Here is a 13,782-nt window from a genome sequence, read left to right on the forward strand (position 1 = left end):
CCATGACTGGAGGATGGGGTCCCCAGGGCAAATTATGGCCTCGGGGGGGGGGCCACGCGGCCCCCTTCCCAATTGTTTTCTTTTTTTTAAACATATTGGGGGCAGGGCCTGGGGGATGGGGTCCCCAGGGCTAATAAATTAGAAAAAGAAAGGGGGCTACACAGCCCGCCTTCTAAAAAAATAAAATAAAAAAAAAGACGGGATAGGGCCGGAGGCCACGCCCCCTCCTTGCACCAATTCTGCAAACAGCGCCCCCTGGCGCGTTTGCAGAGGGGGAACTAATTCCCCTTGAATACTGGGGGTCCCTGGGGGACAATTAGCCCACCAGGAACCTCCAGTATGCCCAGGGGGCTGCGTTGCAGAGAGGTGTAATGAGGTCACGCCCCTTTATACACCTCTCTGCAACGCAGCTCCGTGGCGCTTACTGGAGGTACCTGGTAGGCTAGTTGGCCGCCAGGGGACCTCAGGATTCAATTGGACTTAATCCCCCAACTTAAAATGCGCCACGGGGCGCGTTTGCACAGTGGTGAAGGTAGGGGGCGGGGCCTGAGGTGGTATGTGTGCAAACACGCCCTGTGGTGCGTTTTCAGTTGGGGAATTTATTCCTCTTCAATCCATACGTCCCCTAGGGGCCAACTAGCCCACGAGGTACCTCCAGTAAGCACCACGGAGCTGCGTTGCAGAGTGTTGTAAAAAGGGGCATGGCATTTGAACACCTCTCTGCAACGCAGCTCCCTGGCGCAGACTGGAGGTACCTGGTGGGCTAGTTGGCCCCTAGGGGACCGCAGGATTGAAGAGGAATTCATTCCCCAACTTAAAACGTGCCACAGGGCGTGTTTGCACAACGGCACCTCAGGCCCCGCCCCTTTCCTTCACCATTGTACAAATATTCCTCTAAAATCAGCCGAACTACGAATTCCGATTTACTCACCTGTTATCAGGAGAGAACCCAGTGCTGCATATTTTAGCCCAGCACTGACCCTGGAAACTAATTCTAAGCGTACTTACCAGTAACTTGTATTTCCTTCCATAGGAATCCATTGTGTGGTTTTCACCAGAAAAGTTTCTAAGTGTCCATTTTTGAAACGTACAAATATTCCTCTAAAATCAGCCGAACTACAAATTCCGATTTACTCACCTGTTATCAGGAGAGAACCCAGGGCTGCATCTTTTAGCCCAGCACTGACCCTGAAAAGTAATTCTAAGCGTACTTACCAGTAACTTGTATTTCCTTCCATAGGAATCCAGTGTGTGGTTTTCAGCAGAAAAGTTTCTAAGTGTCTATTTTCACAAACTAAAAAAAATCCTAAAAAATCGTCTGTATGACTTAAACACATTCCTTCAACTGTTTACAGGAGATTCACCAGTGCTGGATCCAGGATCCACCACTGAGTAAGAAAAAGTAACGATAACACTACTTACCTGCTAAGTGAATTTTCTGCCATAGGATAACATTGGTGATTCTATGTGAAAATACTTCTAAGTGTCAACTTTTAAAATACAATAATATTCCTTAAAAATCACTACTGTAACTAAAACGCTTTTACTCAACTGTTTACAGGAGATGTCCAAGGACTGAATCTAGGATCCATTGAGCGCAATGTTGCATTGTGTTTGAAATTGTGTTGCCCATTGCAACAACTGTAACTATTGTACTTAAAAGTCTATTGCCTATTTGCAAAGTATTTAAACTAAAGTAATTCATTCTGAGAAAGTATATTTTGTATTGTAATATATAATTTAATTATAATGTAATAAAAAAAATCTAAAAATAAATAGTTTAAAAAATGTAGTAAATCAGTATAAAAAAAATCAGTAGAACAATTAATACATTAAAAATTGTCATTTACAAAACCTTTGAAATTCACTGAAAAAACCATAGGTTTCAGGCCTGATATAGTTAGGAATTAGCATTTAAAAAACCTTTGAAATTCACTGAAAAAAACATAGGTTTCAGGCCTGATATGGTTAGGAATTAGCATTTAAAAAACCTTAGAAATTCACTGAAAAAACAATAGGTTTTAGGGGTGTTATAGTTAGCTGGACATTTCACTCGAACAAAACCATTGAAATTCCTCCGATATAGTTAGTTGTACAAACTACATCTCGCGCGCCCACAATCCACTGCTGATGATGTCACATATTACATCATTCATGACATGGTCAGTGACATCACTGATGACATCTCAAATGACATCACTGATGGCATCACCGATGACATCATCCACATGATCAGTGATGTCATTTGAGATGTCATCAGTGATGTCACTGACCATGTCATAAATAATGTAATATGTGACATCATCAGCAGTGGATTGCGGGCGTGCGAGATGTAGTTAGATTATAAAGAGGTTGGTTTGACCCGCCCTCCATTTACAAAAAAAGCATCCCAAGTTCAAAGCGTTTTTTAAAGGAACAGTATCTTATTATGACAGTCCATCAGTAATTCATAGCCAGTTCAAAGGGCACTTGTGTTTTAGAAATGGACATTTGTGATCTTATTTGTGATGTTTGCACATATTGAACTTAATCAAACAGTATGAGGGTGGTAAAGTACCTAAAATATTAATCGAAGTAAAATGCTGTGCTTTCATTACAGACAGTTATTCATTTTCTTTTAAGTGGTATAATTAAGACCATGTACAAAATTCTAAGAGAAACCTCTTATGAGGAGATAATGCACAAGTAAGCCCTTCCAATTTTCAGTAAAATGCCAATGTTCACTTGAAAAGCAGATCTGTTGACCTTGTTTTTTGATTCATTACTCTTTGGATTTATGATGCCCTAGATTTAAAATGCTTCGTGCTGAACCGGGGTTTGTTCTCAGTCAATGATAAATTTAGAAAATGTGCAAAAATGCAAGTGCAACTATATTAGATGAGGTAGATATGAAGTTTAAAGTGCATTAATTATGTGCAGGGGATACAAATTAGTCTAACGTTTTGCGAAGACATAAACATCCATTTCCAGATATATGTTGTCACTTCATTTAAAAGCATCAATATTAAAGGATGTCTATAAACATGTCTACTTTATCGATGAAGATCCCTAAGTATCCCAAGTACAGTCAGAGGTTCAATATTGCACAATCTGGGTAAAGTACCTATTGCCTTTGTCCTCTAAGGATATTGCACTCTTGACATTAGCTAGTGATACACATCCCAAATACCTCATGATAACAGAGCTTAAACCAATCATTATCCTCAATATCTAAACGTTGGGCAGGTTGTAGAACAACTATAGGTTTCATCTGATACTCTTGCTGTTCCTCATATTTGTTTAGATAGCGATCTTAAGTTATTTTCATTTACGTGGTGTTGAAACAAGCTGTCTTCCTAAAGTGCAAGTGCTGGCTAAAAACAACTCAAATACATTATGAACCAAAGTATATACAGTAAGAAATATCATTAGACTAAGCATTTGTCAACAACATTTGTCCTGTTTTCCAAGTTTGTAAGAAATGAACGGGGGTTACTCCTAAGAATGTTGATTTACAGAAAATTATGCAGTTCTGCATCCGCATTGAGTCCCCATGGTATTTCCGTTCCTTTCATGATAATCCATTTGGATTCTGCTTTCCTTAACAGCAATTCTCGATCTCCTCCTCTGATATTTAGGGAAATATGTTCTACTCCATAAAATCTGAGGTTTTCACAGTTTATATATATATATCCAGCTCAGACTTCACGCCCCCAAGGAAATGAAGAGACCGCACTCCGCCAAGGATGAACTTGGTTATTTTATTTATCCGAGATAAAGCGCAGGACGCGTTTCGGCTTCGTGCCTTTTTCCACTGTACAAAGTGCAGAGTGTTACATGATACTTTATCTTAACGTAATGTATTTACTTCTGGTGCATTTTTTAAGCAAAACAAATAACGGGCTAATGTTGCACAATGTTATGGGTGCCATCTTAACAATGTGCGTGACTTCATTGAATATGTATCAATATCTCATAAAGAATGTCTGTTTAAACACATTACAATATATTTTTTTGCCCGTGTTAGTTTTTTATCAGAACATTAGACAGCTGTCAGCACAATTACTTATTCAATATCTGTATATACAAATTCATTGCCTGGCGAGTCATATTAACAGGCTAAACCCTATTTCATGGGCGCCATCTTTAAACGGTTTGATCCGTGCTCATATTAGCGCCATATATTTCAAATTCATTGTGATCGTGATTGAAAAATAATTTTAAACATTTCAAACATAATAACACTGCTGCTGCCATTAGTGGCTCAAATGATTACGCCCTTAGATTAGCTTTTTCCTTCAGCTAATCAGGTAATTTTATAATCCTTATAAATGCTTTACATATGGTCCTCTAGTATAGAATTTCCTGCCATTGCTTTTCTGAATAAAGAAGTACAGATTTGACCTTCCTTAATAAAAACCTTAAGGTCTAAAAATGCCACTTCTATGGCACTAATGTGCCCACTGAGATGTAAATTAACTGTATTGTTATTTAGTTCCTGTATGTATTTCTCGCCTTTTCCTGTGAGCCCTTCCAGAGGATAAATAAATTGTCAATATATCTATGCCAACCTGTAATACACGTTACCCAATGGTTATACTTATCAGCCCAGGCCACCTGCTTTTCCCACCTGCCTACGAATAAATTCACATAGCTGGGGGCGAAACAGGGGCACATGGCTGTGTCCTTTATCTGTCTGTACTGCTGTTTATGGGACAGAAAAAATATTGTTTGTCAAACAAAACCATAAAAATTCAATAAGCATTTCGTGTGTTCTGCAAATTTTAGAGATCTCCCTAAAAGAAAATATCGAATTGCCTGTATGCCAGTAGTATGGTTGATGCATGTGTATAAACTTGTTACATCGAGAACAATCATAAGCATATCAGATTCCCAGGTAATATTTGAAATATTCCTAATGAAGTCCTTCAGTGAATATATATATTCACTGAAAAAAACAAGGGTTACAGGGAAGTTATAGTTTGGTTCTCAATTTACTGCACAAAACTATAGAAACTCATCAGTAAAACTTATGTTAATGGCATGAGTTATAGTTTCTTCAGATAAGTTTAACTATAAGTATAACTATAAATGCTAAATTTCTATGGTTTTGCGCAGGTAAATTCAGAACCTAACTATAACATCCCTGTAACCTTTGGTTTATTCAGTGAATTTCTATGGTTTATTTTAGCATGCAATAACCAGTGCTGTGCAAGACCAAAGGCCGTACACGGTGGGGTTTTGGCTGCAGGGCCTGGTCCCCCTACTGCATTCACCCAAACACAAGCTGTGCACGGCATTTGGCCGTGCGCAACAAGGGGATGTTTGCAGTGGGTGTTTTATTTTTTCATTTTTTTCTGGATCCAGGGATCTTTTTTCTGGATCTGAGAATTTACACAGGGGACCATGCTGAGACTCGTGGGTGGATCCGCGGATCAGAGGAAAAAAAATATTGGGCAATTGTTTTCCCACGATGGGTCCCTAACAGACCCCTCTATGTGTTCTGTGGGCTCAGGATACCTGTATCCTGATCCCTTATGTGTTTTTATTCTCTCATTTTCCTACCCACAGCCTATGCGACAAACAAAATGGTGGCGCAACTTTTTTACAAGGTTGTGGCCAGCCAACACAATCTTACTTTGGCAACCAAATCTGCGAGTCCAATGTAAGGATCCGCGTCCCTAAATATTTATATTTTTTGGCCCTTTATTATCTCTAAAACTACTGAACGAATTTACACCAAATCACAAAAAGCACGCTTTCTGGAAAACCATCTAACTTACTGCCAGATTTCATGTAATTCCATTTAGCGGTTCAGGTTGTAGCCATGTTCAAAATCCCAATGGGAAAATGCATAGAGAAAACACATTTGGGATGTGCACAGCAACTACAACTCCCAGAACTCACCTGTCATTTCCCACCGGAGGGCAATTAATTTTGATTATGCAAATAAGGAGTGTGTTGGGTGCAGCGCCATCCATGACTTTCAGCTTTCCCTCGGATGAAGGAGCAGCAGCTCCGAAACGCGTAAGGGATGTCGAATTGTTGGAATGCATTGCCGGTTTGGTAATAAATGTTCAAGTTGAACTGTCCTTTGTGGAGTGGCGTCTTCGAGCTCAGGACAAAGTTGGAAACAGATACGACGTGGCAGTCCGGCCGTGGAAGATTGCACCGCCTTCAAACAATGGGTCTGTAAGGTTGAAATCATTCATTCCTGTTCAGCACAAAGGACGCAATATTGCAAACCGGACTGACATTCTGAGGCCCACCAGAGGGCTAAAACCATTAAATAATTGACTGTTAGGACATGGAACCCACTGTGGGGAAGTCAATTTAACTGCACAGCAACTACAACTCCCAGAACTCACCTGTCATTTCCCACCGGAGGGCAATTAATTTTGATTATGCAAATAAGGAGTGTGTTGGGTGCAGCGCCATCCGTGACTTTCAGCTTTCCCTCGGATGAAGGAGCAGCAGCTCCGAAACGCGTAAGGGATGTCGAATTGTTGGAATGCATTGCCGGTTTGGTAATAAATGTTCAAGTTGAACTGTCCTTTGTGGAGTGGCGTCTTCGAGCTCAGGACAAAGTTGGAAACAGATACGACGCAGCAGTCCGGCCGTGGAAGATTGCACCGCCTTCAAACAATGGGTCTGTAAGGTTGAAATCATTCATTCCTGTTCAGCACAAAGGACGCAATATTGCAAACCGGACTGACATTCTGAGGCCCATCAGAGGGCTGAAAACCATTAAATAATTGACTTTTAGGACACGGAACCCACTGTGGGGAAGTAAATTTAACTGCACAGCAACTACAACTCCCAGAACTCACCTGTCATTTCCCACCGGAGGGCAATTAATTTTGATTATGCAAATAAGGAGTGTGTTGGGTGCAGCGCCATCCGTGACGTTCAGCTTTCCCTCGGATGAAGGAGCAGCAGCTCCGAAACGCGTAAGGGATGTCGAATTGTTGGAATGCATTGCCGGTTTGGAAATAAATGTTCAAGTTGAACTGTCCTTTGTGGAGTGGCGTCTTCGAGCTCAGGACAAAGTTGACAACAGATACGACGCGGCAGTCCGGCCGTGGAAGATTGCACTGCCTTCAAACAATGGGTCTGTAAGGTTGAAATCATTCATTCCTGTTCAGCACAAAGGACGCAATATTGCAAACCGGACTGACATTCTGAGGCCCACCAGAGGGCTGAAAACCATTAAATAATTGACTGTTAGGACACGGAACCCACTGTGGGGAAGTAAATTTAACTGCACAGCAACTACAACTCCCAGAACTCACCTGTCATTTCCCACCGGAGGGCAATTAATTTTGATTATGCAAATAAGGAGTGTGTTGGGTGCAGCGCCATCCGTGACTTTCAGCTTTCCCTCGGATGAAGGAGCAGCAGCTCCGAAACGTGTAAGGGATGTCGAATTGTTGGAATGCATTGCCGGTTTTGAAATAAATGTTCAAGTTGAACTGTCCTTTGTGGAGTGGGTCTTCGAGCTCAGGACAAAGTTGGAAACATATATCTATATATATAGATATCTATATATATCTACATATACATATATAGATATAGATATATGTATATTATCTACTGGCGGTCTCCAGTAGATAGTTATAGTTAGGACCGAGTTCCCATAGGAAATCTCAAAATTCTATTTTGAATAACTTTGGCGCCGGTTGACTTATCTTCGTGAAATTTTCAAAACTAATGGGGCGCTCCGCTCAGCTCCTACCCTGAAAGTCTCGGGGTGATTCGTCAAGCGAGGGCTGAGAAAAAAGGGGGGTCCCAAAACGCGTTTTCCCCATGCATTTTCCCATAGGACCTTTAGTCGAAGGTACAGCCCGAGCGGCTGAACAGAATTACTTGAAATTTGGCAAAGAGGTAGTCCTCAGGTCAGGCATGTGCCTTTTGCTGAAATGGTGTAAATCCGTTCAGTAGTTCCCGAGAAAATCAAAAGTAAAATCACATATATATCTGGGCGGAGCCTAACCACACATCTCATCGTGAGATCTGATTGGCTGTCAGCACTTCATCCAAGAAGTGTTGGCAGCCATCTTGGGACCAATATACATGATAGCACCTCATTAAAAAGCATTGCAGTTAATAGAAGGTTTTAAGACTTTAGTTACATTATAAATAGGGCTCCCGGTTTTCCGTATTTACGGATTTATACATATAAATACAGACGGAAATCGATATTTCCTTTGTCTGTATTTATATTTATAAACGGTAAAATACGAGTAAATGTTGCAGCGCTAGTCTCCCGCCTCCCGATTCCTGCAAGCAAAAACCCGATGCCTCTGGGTTTCAGCTGACAGGGCAGCGCATCTCGAGAGCCTGCTGTGTTCACTGCAGTCTCCTCACACCGTGGGTGGGCGGTGTCTGCTGCCGCTGCTCTGTCCCAGGGTGCCACATCTTTGTTCTGTGCCTCGGGGTGTCTTCATCGCCTGACTTTGTTTCGGGGGAGCGTTCATGTTTGCACTTTACCAGCACCTTGAGTACATTTGCAATGCAATCTGAAAGGCCACCTCCCGTCCCCCGTTGATAACCTTCAAACTACTCACAGAGCAGGCCTCTCGTGCTTTCGTAGTGCGCCCACTGCTGCCGAGGAGCACAGTGTGCGGCAGAGGGCGGCCAGTGAAGGCTTAAACCAGGAACACTTTTTGAGAAACACAAATATCAGCTGACAGGGCTTGATATTGTGTAACGTGCTAATTCTTCCAGCAATAGTCGGAGTGGCGATGCAGGGGCTCTAGAAGGGGTGAACAACCAACAAAGCCCCATTAACAAGCGAATGGTCTTTTAAAGACCTGTGAAGTGCTCGGGGGCGGCTGTGTGTAAGCTGTTTCAGTGGCTCCTAATGACTGCATATGGACCTTCACCTCTCACTAGGATTGAATTTGTTTTTTTTTTATTTCAGCTGTATTCAGATTCTAGGTTTGATAATGAGTGACATAGAAGGCATCAGGTGTGCTCCTGGCCTGTCATTGACTGCTTGTCAAATATTTGATTTCGAAGCTTGGGGCATACTTCTAAAGCACTGGAAACATATTGGGGCTGCATTATGTTTTGGTCTGCATCATTGTAAGAAAGGTATGCAAATAAGCCTGGCCCCACACAAGCCTGAACTGCTAGGCCATATCACCCTCTTTCATGAGACAATATGCACAACGATGGCGTGTTTCTGTTTCATTAGGTCTCATCAAATTTCTTTTGTATTTTTGAGTTATCATAGGTGGAGCTTAGAGGTGTGTAAGCCCACAAATTAGCAAGGGAGCCGAGCCAAGCCCAGGGTCTGGATTGGCTTCAAGAGCCTGTGCACGAGCCAAACCTTGAAAATATTCGGCAGACAAATCAAGTCACAGGTATCATATACAATGTATGGTAACTCCTTTCCAAAATGAAAAAGAAGGGTACACGCGTCTCATTTTAGCACATCAGATTATATCACTGCATAGAGAAGAATTTTTAAAAGCGGTAGTTTTTAATACATAAACTTGGAAGGATTAATGCTTCTCCATGTCGACAGTGCCACTAGTGTAGTTAGAGGCAAGTCAGTTATCATGTGTATCCTATATGTGGCATGGAATTTTATTATGCATGAAACAAAATTATAGTCTATTAAATCAAACACAAGAGGTGTTTGTACAGTGTGTGGCTTAACTGATGCTGATGTATTTGCAGATGTTCTCATGTGTGATAATGTATAAAAAAGGAGGCTTGCTGAAATAAAATATTTGACAAGGTTTACACAGTTTGTTCAGTTGGGGATGCCGGGATTGAGCTCAGGTTTTCTGGTCTCACATTGTGCAATTCACTCACTAGATGGTTATTTCTTGCCCTTTATTACATCAAAGCTTCCGGCTTTGCTTTTTGTGGGTGTCTTTACAGCGTGAGTGGCAGATGCCACATGAAAGTTCAACTCATTTTTAGCTCGAAGGTCCAAAAAACAAGCATTTGCAATGCAATAGGTCTCGCATTTACTTGAGTTTGAGCTATTGGCATTATAAATGACAATGCCTTTTATTTATGTTTTGGTTTTTAAAACAGATAAATAAAAGGCATTGTCATTTACAATGCCAATAACTTAAACTAGCGTAATTGCGAGACCTATTGCATTGCAAATGCTTGTTCTCTTCTGCACACACAAAACATCAATCCTCATAGTGATGGCCAGGGACAGCTTTTAGCGCTAGAGGGGCACAATTTGGGTTGCAGTTGAAGTCAGTGTGAGTTTCTCTCTGTGGGGCAGTATGATGTTCAGTGGGGGAAAGGATGTGTCACTCTGCCGATGACAGGAACTGCAAGGCTCTGAGACAAATGGCTTGTGATAGCACTTTTAAGCATATTTGGGACATTTTGCAAATGGCAAAGTTTTCAGGTGAATGTATAGTGTTGACCAACAACAACTGAGCGCATGTGTGCATTGTCAATTTAAATAAATGTGGAAAATTACTAGCTGTAGCGTCGTCTTTTGCTTGTGGCAAAAATAAATGTGGATAAATACAGAAAAAATGCCCGAAAAATAAATATGGATAAATACAGACGGAAATGGCAAAAAAATAAATACCATAAAACCGGGAGCCCTAATTATAAATCGTTTGTTGATGGTACCATGCTCATTTTAGGAATTGTGGTGTGTTCTAAGGTGATTTTACCATGTGAAAAAAGCCTTCTGCTGTGATATCATGAATCATGTTTGAGAGAAAACTATTTTCTCATGCTTTTCCCACAGAGGTTTGGAAGGTGATCTATAAGCTAACTGAGAGCATATTTTCTGTAAATTCACATTATCTTTCTCAGTCATGTGAGAATGAAGTCTGACATTCTCAGTAAAACATGTACATCCAACAAGGGCAGAGACTGTCAGTTGATTCCTTTGTGTTCTACTGCAGCTTCCCTGAGTGTTCTAAAGAACAACTAGAGCGCTAACAGTCCTACTTATGACAAACGTATGGCACACCTGAAGCCATCTTGGTTGGAATGAAGTGGTAATTCTTAAAACATTTAATTTAAAAAGGAACAAAATGAGGGGGTTCGTTTTGCCATAGAAAGTATGATTAGTGCTGCAGAAAGAAAAATTAGGGCACATTTTGAGTGACTTCTCAAATCCTCTTCTATTTCATTAAAAAATTCTGACATGCAGACTGAAACATGCACTTTCAATACCAGCAGCAGACTTCCCTGGTGAGCAGTAGCTTTACTACAGTGATCTAATAAGCAACTAGAGTGCTAACATTCTGAATTTATGGCAAATTTGTGACACATCTGAATGCCTTCTTGATGGAATCAAAGTAAAAAACTGAAAGTATTTCCTACTGAGGAGACTGTAGTAAATGAGGAAATTAGGAAACATCATAACAAATAAGTCTCCCAAAATGGCCACCAGAGACAAAAGAGCCCAAATGTAGTCCAAATATCACCCAGATGTAGCCCAAGTATAGCCCAATGACAGAATGTCCCAGAGTGTTCTAACGAACAACTAGAGCGCTAACAGTCTTACTTATGACAAAAGTATGGCACACCTGAAGCCATCTTGAATGGAATAAAGTGGTAACACTTAAAACATTTAATTTACAAAGGAACACAATGAGGGGATTCATTGTGCCATAGAAATTATGATTAGTGCTGCAGAAAGAAAAATTAGGGCACATTTTGACTTCTCAAATCCTCTTCTATGTCATAAAAAAATTCTGACATGCAGACTGAAACATGCACTTTGAAAACCAGCAGCAGACTTCCCTGGTGAGCAGTAGCTTTACTACAGTGATCTAATGAGCAACTAGAGTGCTAACATTCAGAATTTATGGCAAATGTGTGACACATCTGAATGCCTTCTTGATGGAACCAAGTAAAAAACTGAAAGTATTTCCTACTGAGGAGACTGCAGTAAATGAGGAAATTAGGAAACTTCATAACAAATAAATCTCCCAAGATGGCCACCAGAGACAAAAGAGCCCAAATATCACCCAGATGTAGCCCAAGTATAGCCCAATGACAGAATGTCCCAGAGTGTTCTAACGAACAACTAGAGCGCTAACAGTCTTACTTATGACAAAAGTATGGCACACCTGAAGCCATTTTGATTGGAATAAAGTGGTAACACTTAAAACATTTAATTTACAAAGGAACAAAATGAGGGGGTTCATTTTGCCATAGAAATTATGATTAGTTCTGCAGAAAGAAAAATTAGGGCACATTTTGACTTCTCAAATCCTCTTCTATTTCATAAACAAATTCTGACATGCAGACTGAAACATGCACTTTGAATGCCAGCAGCAGACTTCCCTGGTGAGCAGTAGTTTTACTACAGTGATCTAATGAGCAACTAGAGTGCTAACATTCAGAATTTATGGCAAATGTGTGACACATCTGAATGCCTTCTTGATGGAACCAAAATAAAAAAACTGAAAGTATTCCCACTGAGGAGACTGCAGTAAATGAGGAAATTAGGAAACTTCATAACAAATAAATCTCCCAAGATGGCCACCAGAGACAAAAGAGCCCAAATGTAGCCCAAATATCACCCAGATGTAGCCCAAGTATAGCCTAATGACAGAATGTCCCAGAGTGTTCTTAAGAACAACTAGAGCGCTTACTGTCTTACTTATAACAAAAGTATGGCACACCTGAAGCCATCTTGATTGGAATAAACTGGTAACACTTAAAACATTTAATTTAAAAAGGAACACAATGAGGGGGTTCATTTTGCAATAGAAATTATGATTAGTGCTGAAGAAAGAAAAATTAGGGCACATTTTGAGTAACTTCTCAAATCCTCTTCTATTTCATTAAAAAATTCTGATATGCAGACTGAAACATGCACTTTTAATACCAGCAGCAGACTTCCGTGGTGAGCAGTAGCTTTACTACAGTGATCTAATGAGCAACTAGAGTGCTAACATTCAGAATTTATGGCAAATGTGTGACATATCTGAATACCTTCTTGATGGAATCAAAGTAAAAAACTGAAAGCATTTCCTACTGAGGAGACTGCAGTAAATGAGGAAATTAGGAAACTTCATAACAAATAAATCTCCCAAGATGGCCACCAGACACAAAAGAGCCTAAATGCAGCACAAATATCACCCAGATGTAGCCCACATGTAGCCCAATGACAGAAGTGTGCAAAACACTTATTTTGTGTGTATTTGCAGTTTTATATAGAGCAGACTTGTCAGGTATTGGAATGCTTTACATGAGCATTGGTTACATCACACAAGATCAAATTCATTTTGGTTGTAGACATGGGGAGATTAAGTGATTTGCCCACAATCACAGAATGTTGAGCTGAAGCAGAAACTCCAACCTGGTTCCCCAGTTGCAAAGTCTGCAGCTCTGGAAGTAACACCACATCCTCTCGCCAAGGTGCAACATTTAATCAAGTGGTCAACTGGATAAAAAAACATAAAGATTACAAATAATTTAAAAGTTCTTTGTCGCTATTTGAAAACTCAGAAAATATGTCCTCATTTTAGTTTTTTAGAGCACTAACCATAATTTTGATGCAAATAAGACCCTCTCATATATATAATTTCTAAAGGAAATACTCTAGGTATTACAGTTTTGATTACATCAAGATGACGTCAGGCGTTCCACACTTTTGTAATAAATATAGAATGTTAGCAATCTAGTTGTTCATTGGGGTACTGTTGAGAGGCAGAGGCCAGGGGCACGGACTCTGAAAATTGAAGGCAGGTGGGAGAGTGCAGAGGCAACAATTTGACCACACTGGGCAGGCAGGAAGGGCAGTGGCAGCACAACAGACTATGGAGGGCAGTGGAAAGGGGGGCAGGGGCA

This window comes from Triturus cristatus, chromosome 3_1, assembly GCF_964204655.1.
Source record: "Triturus cristatus chromosome 3_1, aTriCri1.1, whole genome shotgun sequence".
Lineage (NCBI taxonomy): Eukaryota > Metazoa > Chordata > Amphibia > Caudata > Salamandridae > Triturus > Triturus cristatus.